This window comes from Lotus japonicus, chromosome 4, assembly GCF_012489685.1.
Source record: "Lotus japonicus ecotype B-129 chromosome 4, LjGifu_v1.2".
NCBI classification, from domain to species: domain Eukaryota; kingdom Viridiplantae; phylum Streptophyta; class Magnoliopsida; order Fabales; family Fabaceae; genus Lotus; species Lotus japonicus.
The window spans coordinates 41,267,360-41,278,706 of record NC_080044.1 but is presented as its reverse complement, the minus strand read 5'-3'; the positions used below and the strand labels follow the sequence as shown (position 1 = coordinate 41,278,706).

General features: G+C 40.6%; 1 long non-coding RNA gene and 1 pseudogene across 1 annotated transcript; both read right to left on the bottom strand.

Annotated features, from left to right (window-relative positions):
- Nucleotides 1-607: 607 nt before the first annotated feature.
- Nucleotides 608-7,556, bottom strand: LOC130712752 (uncharacterized; annotated as a pseudogene).
- Nucleotides 7,557-7,834: 278 nt separating this feature from the next.
- On the bottom strand, nucleotides 7,835-10,843 carry LOC130714193 (uncharacterized). The gene is made up of 3 exons (XR_009011191.1): nucleotides 10,520-10,843; nucleotides 9,636-9,758; nucleotides 7,835-8,290 (listed from the first exon to the last, which is right to left on the bottom strand). It is a non-coding gene; the product is annotated as an uncharacterized LOC130714193 (long non-coding RNA).
- Between the last annotated feature and the right edge of the window lie 504 nt (nucleotides 10,844-11,347).

Genomic DNA, 11,347 nt, shown 5'->3' with positions numbered 1-11,347 from the left:
CGTTCCAAGCAGAGGACTGATGTCCTAGCTACACAAAATCAGATGCCAGGTCATCGGCTTCGACAACCAGTTGTTTTTGACAAAATGCATGACAACAAAGTAACAACAATCTCCCCCTTTGTCTAATTTTGTCTAAAACAACTTGAGAATCAGAGAGGGCAAACAAGAGAACCAAAAAACTCCTCCTCAAATGATTCATCCATACCAACAACAAGTAAGCTCCATAAACATAGTTGGAACAAAGACTATAGCAGCAGAACATACTAACTAGCTAACAAGTGCAAACCAATAAACCAGCCGTAACTTGAACAAAAGCTAATCAATAGATGGACCAAGAAACACACAGTAGCTAAACAACCATTTACTTGCCTTGTCTTGAACTTGTCTTCAAATTATTACAGACCAAAGCTTCCAAAATAGAAAAACATAGTCTTCACAGCAACAGAAACAGAGTCTTCAACCAAACTACCAAACTACTCCCCCTTTTTAACACAAATTTGGCAAAGGGTGCACAAACTACAGCCAAAAGAAAACAAAGCAAAAGAAATTGCACGAGCACAAGCTTCTTCAATCAATCTTCAGAATTGGACTCCTCCTCAGTGCCTCCTTAACTTTCTACAGATCCTCCCTCTTCTTCAGTACTTGCATCCTGAGTAGCAACAGTAGCAACACTTGGCTCACCCCCTTCACCTTCTTCTTCTTGAAGCTTGAGAAGCAAAGCATCAACCTTCAGCTTCCTAGCAGTGCTGATCGTGATAGTCTCCTGCAAAGCCTTAGAGACTTCTTGCAATTCAGCAATAATGGCCTTAGTGCCAAATTCACTCATAGGTGCAGGGGCAGAAGTCTTGCTAGATGGCACAGAAATGTCTAGGACATGCGGATCCAAGAACAAACGATGATCCAGAGTAATGGGAACACCCTTGGGCATAACAACTTCATTAGCCCTGATAGTCTGAGGATGCTGCCGGAGAATGATCTCTATAAGAAGAGATGGAAATGAGACTAGCAGCTTCACAGTACAAGTGTCAGCATATTTCAAGGTCTGCTCAAACACAAAAGAACCAAAGTCAAAATCAGTATATGTGTCAATTTTATAGATCAACTTGGCAAGAGTAGCAGAAACTCCAGAAGTATGTTGGGTAGGAACCCAATTCACAGCTCCAATCCTGTTATGGATTGCATACTTCACACTCAGATTTCCAGTGGACAACAACTTCTTGATAGGCCACTTCTTGACTTGGCCAGCAGTAATTTCCTTGGCAACCACATCCAAGGACAATTCCTCATCAACAAACTCAACAACACTTCTTCCAAGTGCTTTGTTGATCACAGCATGACAGAATTCAACACAGTTAGCCTTCACATAAACTTTTCTAAACTCAACAATTTCAGGAAGTCCCACTTCCACAGAAAGATTCCACAGAAAGATTCACCAGAAATTCCTTCACCAGCCTTTCATAACACCTTCCGACCTTGAGAATGGTCTTCATCAATCCAACCTTCTCTTTGAGTGCCACCACTTCCTTACACTCAAGCACATCAGAGCCAACTTCCCTCTCCTTAGCAATTCTGCGTTGGCATTGTTGGTCAATTCGCAAGTGTACGAATACCTCCGGGTTTAAATTATCGAACCACAAGGAATTAGATTGCAAGTTCAGTTTAAGATTCAAGTTCAAGGTTGAAAAGCAAGTAAAATTCAGTTTTAATAATTGGTTGTTTCTTGAGTTTGTAAAAGACAAGTAATCACGTAATAAAGCGATTGAAAAACAGAGATGAGATTGCCTTGGGTTCTTGTTCAACTAATTCAGTTTTAGCAAACCTTCCTATCCAATTAATCCGGAGTCTCTCCTTGATGTTCTAGCCTAGTTAGTTGTCTTTCGATGCCTCGCAAAGAAAACCCTTCCTAATCAAAAGATAGGTTCAATTCCTTGATAACCTAAACATTTGCTAGAAGCACTAAGCATACAAATCAGGCCAACAAACCCCAACCCTTCCTCTATTCCTAGCAGCAAGTATAGAAGGAGTAATCTCACAACAAGTCCCAATTCTACAACAAACTATCGTTATTATTATAGAAAAGTAAGAAGCTAGCATGCATTCAAGCTTGAAAGATAAAGCATAGAGGTGAGATTCAAGGGTTTACTCAAAACTTCATGAATAGAAAATGATTGATAGCTAAAACATTCAAAGTCTTACAAAGAACCCAAAGCAAAAGGGGTTTTAGCCAAACATGGCTATGAAATCCATGCTAGAAAATAGAGATAAAACCTGGAACAAAGGGCTTAGGGAAAGCTCCTCAAGCTTCAGAACTCAAACTCTCTCTTCTAACTTATGAAAATATGATAAAAATGACAAAAGGTACAAAAGAAATGACAAAAAGCCTATTTATAGGCAAACAGGTCGAGTCTGGGCGCTCAGGCGCCAATTCAAAGCGCCTGAGCGCCAATTGCATGCAAAAACATGCTCTCTGGACCCAATTGGCGCCTAGGCGCCCATTCCCAGCGCCTAGGCGCTCAAGCTCGCCTGAAAAGGGCTTTTTGGCTTCTGAAACTCCTCTTTTCAATCCTCTTTAAGTTTTCCATCAATTCCAAGCTTATTGGCCTTCTTCCTTCTTCAGTTCCTGATCTGAAACTTAACCAACAAGCCAAGGAAAATTCTAGAAGCTCAAAGAGCTTATTAGCACAAGAGATCCTTCAATTAACACAATAAAACCATGCAAGTCCTAAACTTTACCTAAAATGCAAGAAAACTCCCTATAAAACTACTAAATTACCAAAGCAAAATAAAGACTAAAGAAAAGATAAAAAATGCATGAGAATGCATGAAACACTACATGAGACTCAACAAAAAGACTCAAAACACACAAAGAAATGACCCTAAAAACACTACTAAAATAGGGTCATCACACCACTATACTCAACGACAGCTCGCCCTCGAGCGTAAATAACACTCGCTTGCCCTCAAGCGCAAGAAATGCTCCCAAACAAGTGCTCTCAACAAGGAATACTTCACAAAAACAGGGGGATAAAGGAATCACAGCTAGTTCCAAGAGAAAGACCCAACAACCTACTTCATGCATCTTTTGAAAAGAGAAGAGTGTAGAGTCCGTTCATGAGAAGCATTTAGATCTACAAATCCTAGGATGAGATGTTCATTTAGTGCACCGAGCACACAAGCAAGTTCATAGGTCCTGAATGTCATTCACTCAATAGCAACAAAGATTAAACATGCAAATATTCAAAGAGACTTTTGAAAGGGTTGAAACATTGGCTTGGCGAAACACGATGGTGGTTGGTCCCTAAGGGAATTCTAGGCTTTCAAACACATTGAGTGTGGTCCTCTTCTAATAACCCCGGAGCTTACATCACACTTTTTTTTACAAGCCTCGTGCACCCACCTTTTCAAACTTTTTTTCCCTTTTTCCAACTCCAACTTTTGGTTAGGAGTTCTTTTTCTTTCCTTTTTTTTTCACTGATTTTTTTCTTTTTGGGGCAAGAAACTATTTCTCATTTTCCAGCTCCATTCAACACAATAAGGACCATCACTCCCCAATATTCCAACCAAACATCCGTCCCAAAAACTTGGCTACAACAAATTCTCCAATAAGGCTCAAATGGGACAACTAAGGACAATGCTCAAACAACAAATTCAGAATCTCAAGAAATCCTACAAGTCTCAAGAATAAAGCAAGAATCACTAAGCATGCAATGAGTGAAATCAACGCAGAACCAAGAATTGCAAGTGAGTCAGGTTCCTCCAGAGAATTTTTATGGTGAAGGGTCAAAGATAGACCCTTAATGGACTCACACCGCCTCCTTTCTCAAGAAACACTCAGAAGACCGAAGTCTCCTCCTCTCTTCCCCAAGCATGCAATCACTCATCCCCAAAAGACAACACAAGCATTTGCAAAAACATTTTCAAAACTAGCAACATGTTAGAGAGCATAACTATGGGCAAAAACATGTGAGTATAGGGAAGTAAAGACCCAAAAACGACTCTAAGAAAACAATGCATGATAAAAAGAAAAATAAAAGCTACAAAGGAAAAATATGCAAAAATGCATGAGCTAAACTAAGGGAAAGAGTCGACTTCCTTTACAAGTTACCATGGAGGACTTAGATACACCTCCTACTCCAAAATTCAGGCTCTCAATCCCTGCACAATGCAACAACCAAACAAGCAAAATAAAACAAAACTTGGGTTGTCTCCCAAGCAGCCCATTGTTATAGTCTTAGGTAGACTATCCCCCTTATCAAGGAGGTTTGAAAAATATGGTTTCCAACTTCAAAACCTCACCACCTTGGTACACCTTCAATCTCTGCCCATTCACAGTGAAAGTATTCTTGGTCTCTGGGTTTTCAACCTCAACAGCACCATGAGGAAACACCCTCCTGACCACAAAGGGTCCAGACCATCTAGACTTAAGTTTCCCAGGGAAGAGTCTCAATCTAGAATTGAAGAGTAGCACCAATTGCCCTGAGACAAATTCCCTATTCAAAATTTTCCTATCATGCCACTTCTTTGTCTTTTCCTTATAGATGCTAGCACTCTCGTAAGCTCGGAGTCGAAACTCATCAAGCTCATTCAATTGCAAGAGTCTCTTCTCGCTAACAACTTTCCAATCAAAATTCAATTTCCTTATGGCCCAATAGGCCTTGTGTTCTAATTCTACAGGTAAGTGACACGCTTTCCCAAAAACTAAATGGAAAGGAGAGGTACCAATCGGAGTTTTAAAAGCGGTTCGGTAGGCCCATAAAGCATCGTCAAGTTTCCTTGACCAATCCTTTCTGGAAGAATCTACCACCTTTTCAAGAATACGTTTTAACTCCCGATTAGAAATCTCAACTTGCCCGCTAGTTTGGGGGTGATAGGGGGTAGACACTTTGTGCTTTACACCATATTTTTCCAAGAGAGACTCGAAAGCTCTGTTGCAAAAGTGGGTACCCCCATCACTTATAATCGCCCTAGGAACACCAAACCTAGTAAAAATGTTCTTTTTTAGAAAAGCAACCACCACCTTAGAGTCATTTGTTGAGAGTGCAGCGGCTTCAACCCACTTGGAAACATAATCCACAGCCACTAAAATATACTGGCAACCAAAAGAAGGTAGGAAAGGTCCCATGAAATCGATGCCCCAAACATCAAACAACTCAATTTCCAAAATACTCTTTAGGGGCATCTCATTTCTCCTTGAGATGTTACCAGTTCGTTGACATCTATCACAACTCTCAACAAAAGCTCTACTATCCCTATGCAGCGTAGGCCAATAGAAACCACTTTGGAGAACCTTAGCAGCGGTCCTCTCCCCACTAAAATGTCCACCATAACTTGATCCATGGCAATGCCAAAGAATTTTCTCAAAATCAACTTCTGGGATACACCTTCTAATGACTCCATCAGAACAAATTTTGAAAAGGAAAGGGTCATCCCAGAGGTAAGATTTTGCATCATGCAGAAATTTTTTCTTTTGCTGCCATGTCAAGTCATGGGGAATAAGTCCAGTAACACGAAAATTAGCAAATGTACATACCAGGGTAGGGGCTCCTCGGTGGAAACAGCTAGGAGTTTCTCATCCGGGAACTCCTCTTGAATAGGTATTGGGCTGCACGCCCCACCTTCCAATCTTGACAAATGGTCTGCCACGCCATTGTCCTTGCCTCTCCGGTCAATGATCTCAAGGTCAAACTCTTGAAGGAGTAAGACCCATCGAATCAACCTTGGCTTAGAGTCCTGTTTAGCAAACAAATGCCTCAAAGCAGCATGGTCAGTATGAACAATCACTTTAAAACCCAAGATGTAAGGCCTAAACTTTTCACATGCAAAGACTACACCCAACAACTCTTTTTCAGTTGTAGTGTAGTTCCTTTGGGACTCATTCAACACTCTACTTGCATAGTATATCACATACAACACTCTTTCTTTCTTCTGACACAAGACAACCCCTAAAGCTAGATCACTAGCATCACACATGATTTCAAATGGTAGAGACCAATCCGGAGCAACAATTATCGGGGCTGTCACCAAACTCTCTTTAATCGACTCAAAAGCTTTCAAGCACTTCTCATCAAAAGTAAAAGGTGCCTCCTTCTCAAGCAAGTTGGTCATAGGCTTAGCTAATTTGGAAAAGTCTTTAATAAACCGCCTAAAAAATCCAGCATGCCCGAGGAAACTCCTAATACCCTTGATGTTAGTCGGGGGAGGGAGCTTTTCAATGACTTCAATCTTAGCTCTATCAACCTCAATCCCCTTTTCGGACACCTTGTGTCCAAGAACTATGCCATCCCTAACCATGAAATGGCATTTCTCCCAATTCAAGACCAAGTTGGTCTCCTGACATCTTTTCAGAACCAAGGCTAAATTCCCTAGACAAGCATCAAAATTCGGACCAAAAACAGAGAAGTCGTCCATAAAAATCTCGATGCAAGTCTCTATCCAGTCAGAGAAAATAGCAAACATACACCTTTGGAAAGTAGCTGGGGCATTGCAAAGCCCAAATGGCATTCTCTTATAAGCGAACACGCCGTAAGGGCAAGTGAATGCCGTCTTCTCTTGGTCTTCCGGTGCAACACAAGTTTGGTTGTACCCGGAATAGCCATCAAGAAAACAGTAGTATTGATGCCCAGCCAACTTATCCAGCATTTGATCTATGAAAGGCAAAGGAAAGTGATCCTTTCTAGTTACCGAATTCAGCCTTCGATAGTCAATACAAACCCTCCACTTCGTCACTTGGCGAGTGGGAATCAACTCATTGTTCTCATTGGCAACCACAGTGATGCCTCCTTTCTTGGGAACCACTTGAACGGGACTTACCCATTCACTATCCGAAATTGGATAAATCACACCTGCATCAAGCAATTTAATTATCTCTTTCCTCACCACATCCTTCATGGAAGGGTTAAGTCTTCTTTGAGGTTGGACGGTTTGTAATTTTCTTCCAACAAAATTTTATGCATGCATATCGCAGGACTAATACCTTTGATATCATCAATAGTCCAACCCAAAGCTGACTTGTGATCCCTCAAAACTCTGAGGAGTTTCTCCTCTTCCAAGGGTGTGAGAGCACTACTCAAAATAACAGGTTTATTCTCACCTTCCTCAAGATAAGCATACTTGAGAGAGGAAGGGAGTGGCTTGAGCTCACTCTTCTCCTCAATTGGAATCTCCTCATCCCTAGTTAATTCTTCTTTCCAAATGCTTTTGGTGGCAAGAGATGAGACAGATTCTAATTGAGATAGAGTAGCATTCACCTCATGGTACAAGGAATCAAGTTCTCTCTCAAGATTTTGGTCCTCTATCTCTAACCCCTCCATGATTGTTGTTTCCAAGGGGTCCTTAATAGATATTCTAACAAACTCTTCACACACGAGCTCATCCACTACTTCACATCGGAAAACTTCCTTATCCGCTCGGTGTTTCAAAGAGTCAAAAATATTGAAGAGGACCTCATCTTCACCTACTTTCAAAGTTAGAGTTCCCTTAGCCACTTTAATCTCAGCTTCACCAGTGTCTAAGAATGGTCTCCCCAGTATGAGAGGAACTTTAGAGTCCTCTTCCATGTCTAAAATGACAAAATCTACTGGGAAGACAAACTTATCTGTAACACCCCAATTTCCAGGTGTCACTTTAGTAACCAAAAATAATCTTTACACGGAAAACAGGTAATTTTTTTTTTGATTGTTTCCTTTTAATAAAAGCAATAAAGAAATAAAAACAAAACCCAACTACTAAACTAACCGATATACAACATATATACATGTACAGCCTCAGCTGCACTCCATGTCACGCGCACTCGCAGTGACTCCAAAGCAGTGTGCCCGTAGGCAAATATATACAGACCCAGAAGTGTAAGTGAGAAAATTATAATTACAAACCACTAGGAGAAAGTCGGCCTCAATATGGCCTAAGCAAAGACCCCTATGGTCCAACTGACTCACTGTGATCCCTCAGTAAGAGAACCACACGAAAAGTCATGCGTCGGAAACCTACCCGATCCCAAAAGCAAAACGAATCAGAGCTCTACACAAAACATGACGCCTGCCCAAACCTAACCTCCCAGTGCCAAACCCACAACGATCTGAAGTCGGCAAGTTGAAGCTCAACTCCATGCGCCATAGAACTCCTTTCGTCAGACGTCCACGCTCGTCAGTCCGGTCCTCCATGACCCTTCCCCGATACGTCGCCCGGTGACCAGCAACATCGATCACCCAAGCGGTGGGGCATCCCGATCCTGCAGCTCATATCTGATCCCCCCCGAGGGAGAGACCACCGAGAACCAGTCGGCCATCGACATCTGGCAGCAGGCCGACCGCCCAAACACAAACATACAAACAAAGCCAAGGCGCTAGGGTCAACTCACAGCAATAAGTACATATACACTCAACATGTGACAGGGTATATATATAAGTTGTTATATAAGCATATAAGTAATCCTAGCATGTTATGGCTCTAACATTGCTTCAATAAACAAACAGCACACAGTCTCAGTCAGCATGAATGTATGCGTGAAATGCACAATATGAATCCGGATTTTTGACGCGTTCCCGTTCGCCACAAGTGAAGCATTCCCGTTCTTCACTATGGATGGACCATTCCCGTTATCCATCCTGGATGAAATCCATCCTGGATGAACCATTCCCGTTATTCATCCTTGGTGAACCATTCCCGTTATTCACCATATGATGAACCATTCCCGTTATTCATCATTTATGCAAGGTGAACCATTCCCGTTATTCACCATGATATGCACAGGTGAACCATTCCCATTATTCACCCGATTGAATGCAACGTGGTTAGCCAAACAACGAATCGCCCTTACCACGAAAGTGTTTAGCTCACAACCCAATCTCAGCAAACCCATGAGTTAGTGTCGGTCAATACAACACAACTCGGAGTAAGTGTCGGTCAATACAACACAGCTCCACCAACAAGAATACACAAGGGTCTAGTGTCGGTCAATACAACACAGCCCAAACAACAAGAGCGCTAAGTGTCGGTCAATACAACACCGCTCCAACAACAAGAGAACCCAAGGGATTAGTGTCGGTCAATACAACACAACCCCATCAACAAGAGTACGTAAAGTACTCGGTGACTTTCAATCATCACCATAGCTCACCTTAGTGGCTTTCCCCAATTCCAATAACTCACAACAAAGGTCGACTTTTCCCCGTCTTTCGTAAATATTTTCCCCTTCAGTTTTCCTATACTTAAACGTTAATAAAAATGATTTCAATTCAGATTAGTCAGGTTATGAGTTTATTTCTCAAAATCTAGGTTTCCCAAGTCTTTAGTTTTCGAAATTCTAATCTTTCTAAGTTTCCAAAAACCCTCCAAAAGAAGTTTCCCGGGGAAAGTCTAAGTATTCAACCGAATCCCAACAAATGGCTAAGTCTCAAATCCCACATTTGAACTTGCCTAGGGTTGTTCATCCAACCCGAAATATCAAAGATCACCAGATCAATGAATCTCCACTCCGAAGTCGCGTCAAAACGCACAATCCAACAATATCACAATATCACAAGTTATGTAAAACATCATAACAACAACTCATCATCATAAACAACATCAGATAAAGCATAAGTCGAGTTTATCGACGCCTATCATGCAATCATAGCTAAATAGCAAGTTGCCCTAACCTTCGGCGCTTTCCTTACTAAGTTGCGACTCAAATCAAATCCAGTCATATCTTTGCTTTCCCGTGTTGGCTCACTTCCGTTTGTTCTTTGGCTTCGTCGTCAAGCGCTTCCGTCCTTCTTACCCTTCACATGTTCACATACTAAACCTTAGCCTCTAAAGTCACATCTAAAGTTCCAGAACAAACTTAGCCAATCTTTCTAGCTCACTTAGGCTAAAGGCACAAACTTTATGTTTCAAGGACTAAAGTCCAAAGATAAAATATTTGTGAGTTTTAAAGAAAGGTCCTTAAAAAAACCCATTTTGCAAACCAGTCCTCAACTTTTAAGTAATTCAACCATAGTCCCTTGATAAGCACATAATCACGAAAAGGTCCTCATATAAAGGTAAGTTATTTTTCAACCCTCAATCTTTAATAAATTTATCAAACAGACCCCAATACTTTTAAAACTCCAGTTTAACCCAAAACTTCTCAGCCTCTTGTGTTTAAGCCCAAAGTTTTGTCACCATAAACTTAACTTATGATTTTCACTAAATAAAAACAAGTTTCAGAATTGATTTTCCAAACCCAAAACACATGTCATAGGCTCGGCCACGACTACATAAATATGTATAAATTTTCCTTTTTCCCCAAATCACTTCCAAAGCCATTTTTAACATTTAAAAATAACTAATTAAGGCTTAAATTAAAATCATTAAAATCCCAAAATCACTTAACTAAAAAAAACAACTTTTTAGAAAACTAATCAGTGAAATCTATAGATCCGGTGATAGGGAACAACAATTGTAAAAGCACTTTGGATGAAGGTCATTTTTGAAAAAGCATAACAAATCAAAACTCAATCTTACCCATTAAAAACATGATAAAAAGGAGAAGAGGTTTTACCATGAAAATGCCTTAGAGGTGGTGGTGGTTTGTGCCTTGCGTGGGTGAAGAGAGAACCAAGGTGGTGGCTTGATCATGAAGGAAAAATGCACAGTTGTGTGTGGGCGCTGCCACAAAGAAAATGAACGAGATGAGGTTGGTGATGAGAACAAGATGAAAGGAACAAGGATTATAAATTGCTGCAGAAACCAATTGAAAATGAGAGTAAAGAGAGTGGTGAGGAAAAGAAGACGTGAATAAGAGAAAAAGAGGGACTACGGTGTGCGCATTCTGCCAGGGAAAGAAATTTGGAATGAACAAAGTAGAAACATGTGGTAAAATGAATGGATTGGCCAACATGAAAGACGTGGAGCAAGAAAGGCCAAGTAAAAAGGATGAGATATTTATTAATCGGTACAGATTGATTTAGACACTGAATGATTTAACTCATAGAGTTAAGATAAAAATATAAGGGTGAAATATTATTATCCCAAAAATTATGAGGAACTCTATGAAACGATAAAATATAAATTTGAATCACTTTGAGCAAAATAAAATGATCCATGAATCAAGAAATGAGTAGAAACTAAGCTAAAGAATAATTGTGAGACAATTAGAACAAATATGCCGTTGTCATATTATGCAATTAATCTAAGTATCGATCCAAGAAAGGGCGATACTTGCATCGGGTTCATTTAAGTGAGAAAATGGCTTGAACGTAGTATGAGTTGAAATATGTCGCAAAACTACTTTTTGCGTTTGACGTCGGATGAAGAAACTTCCTTCTGAAGAAAGGTTGGAAACGTCGAAAGAAATCGGGCTATGCGGATGGAAACTTCGTTAGAAGTC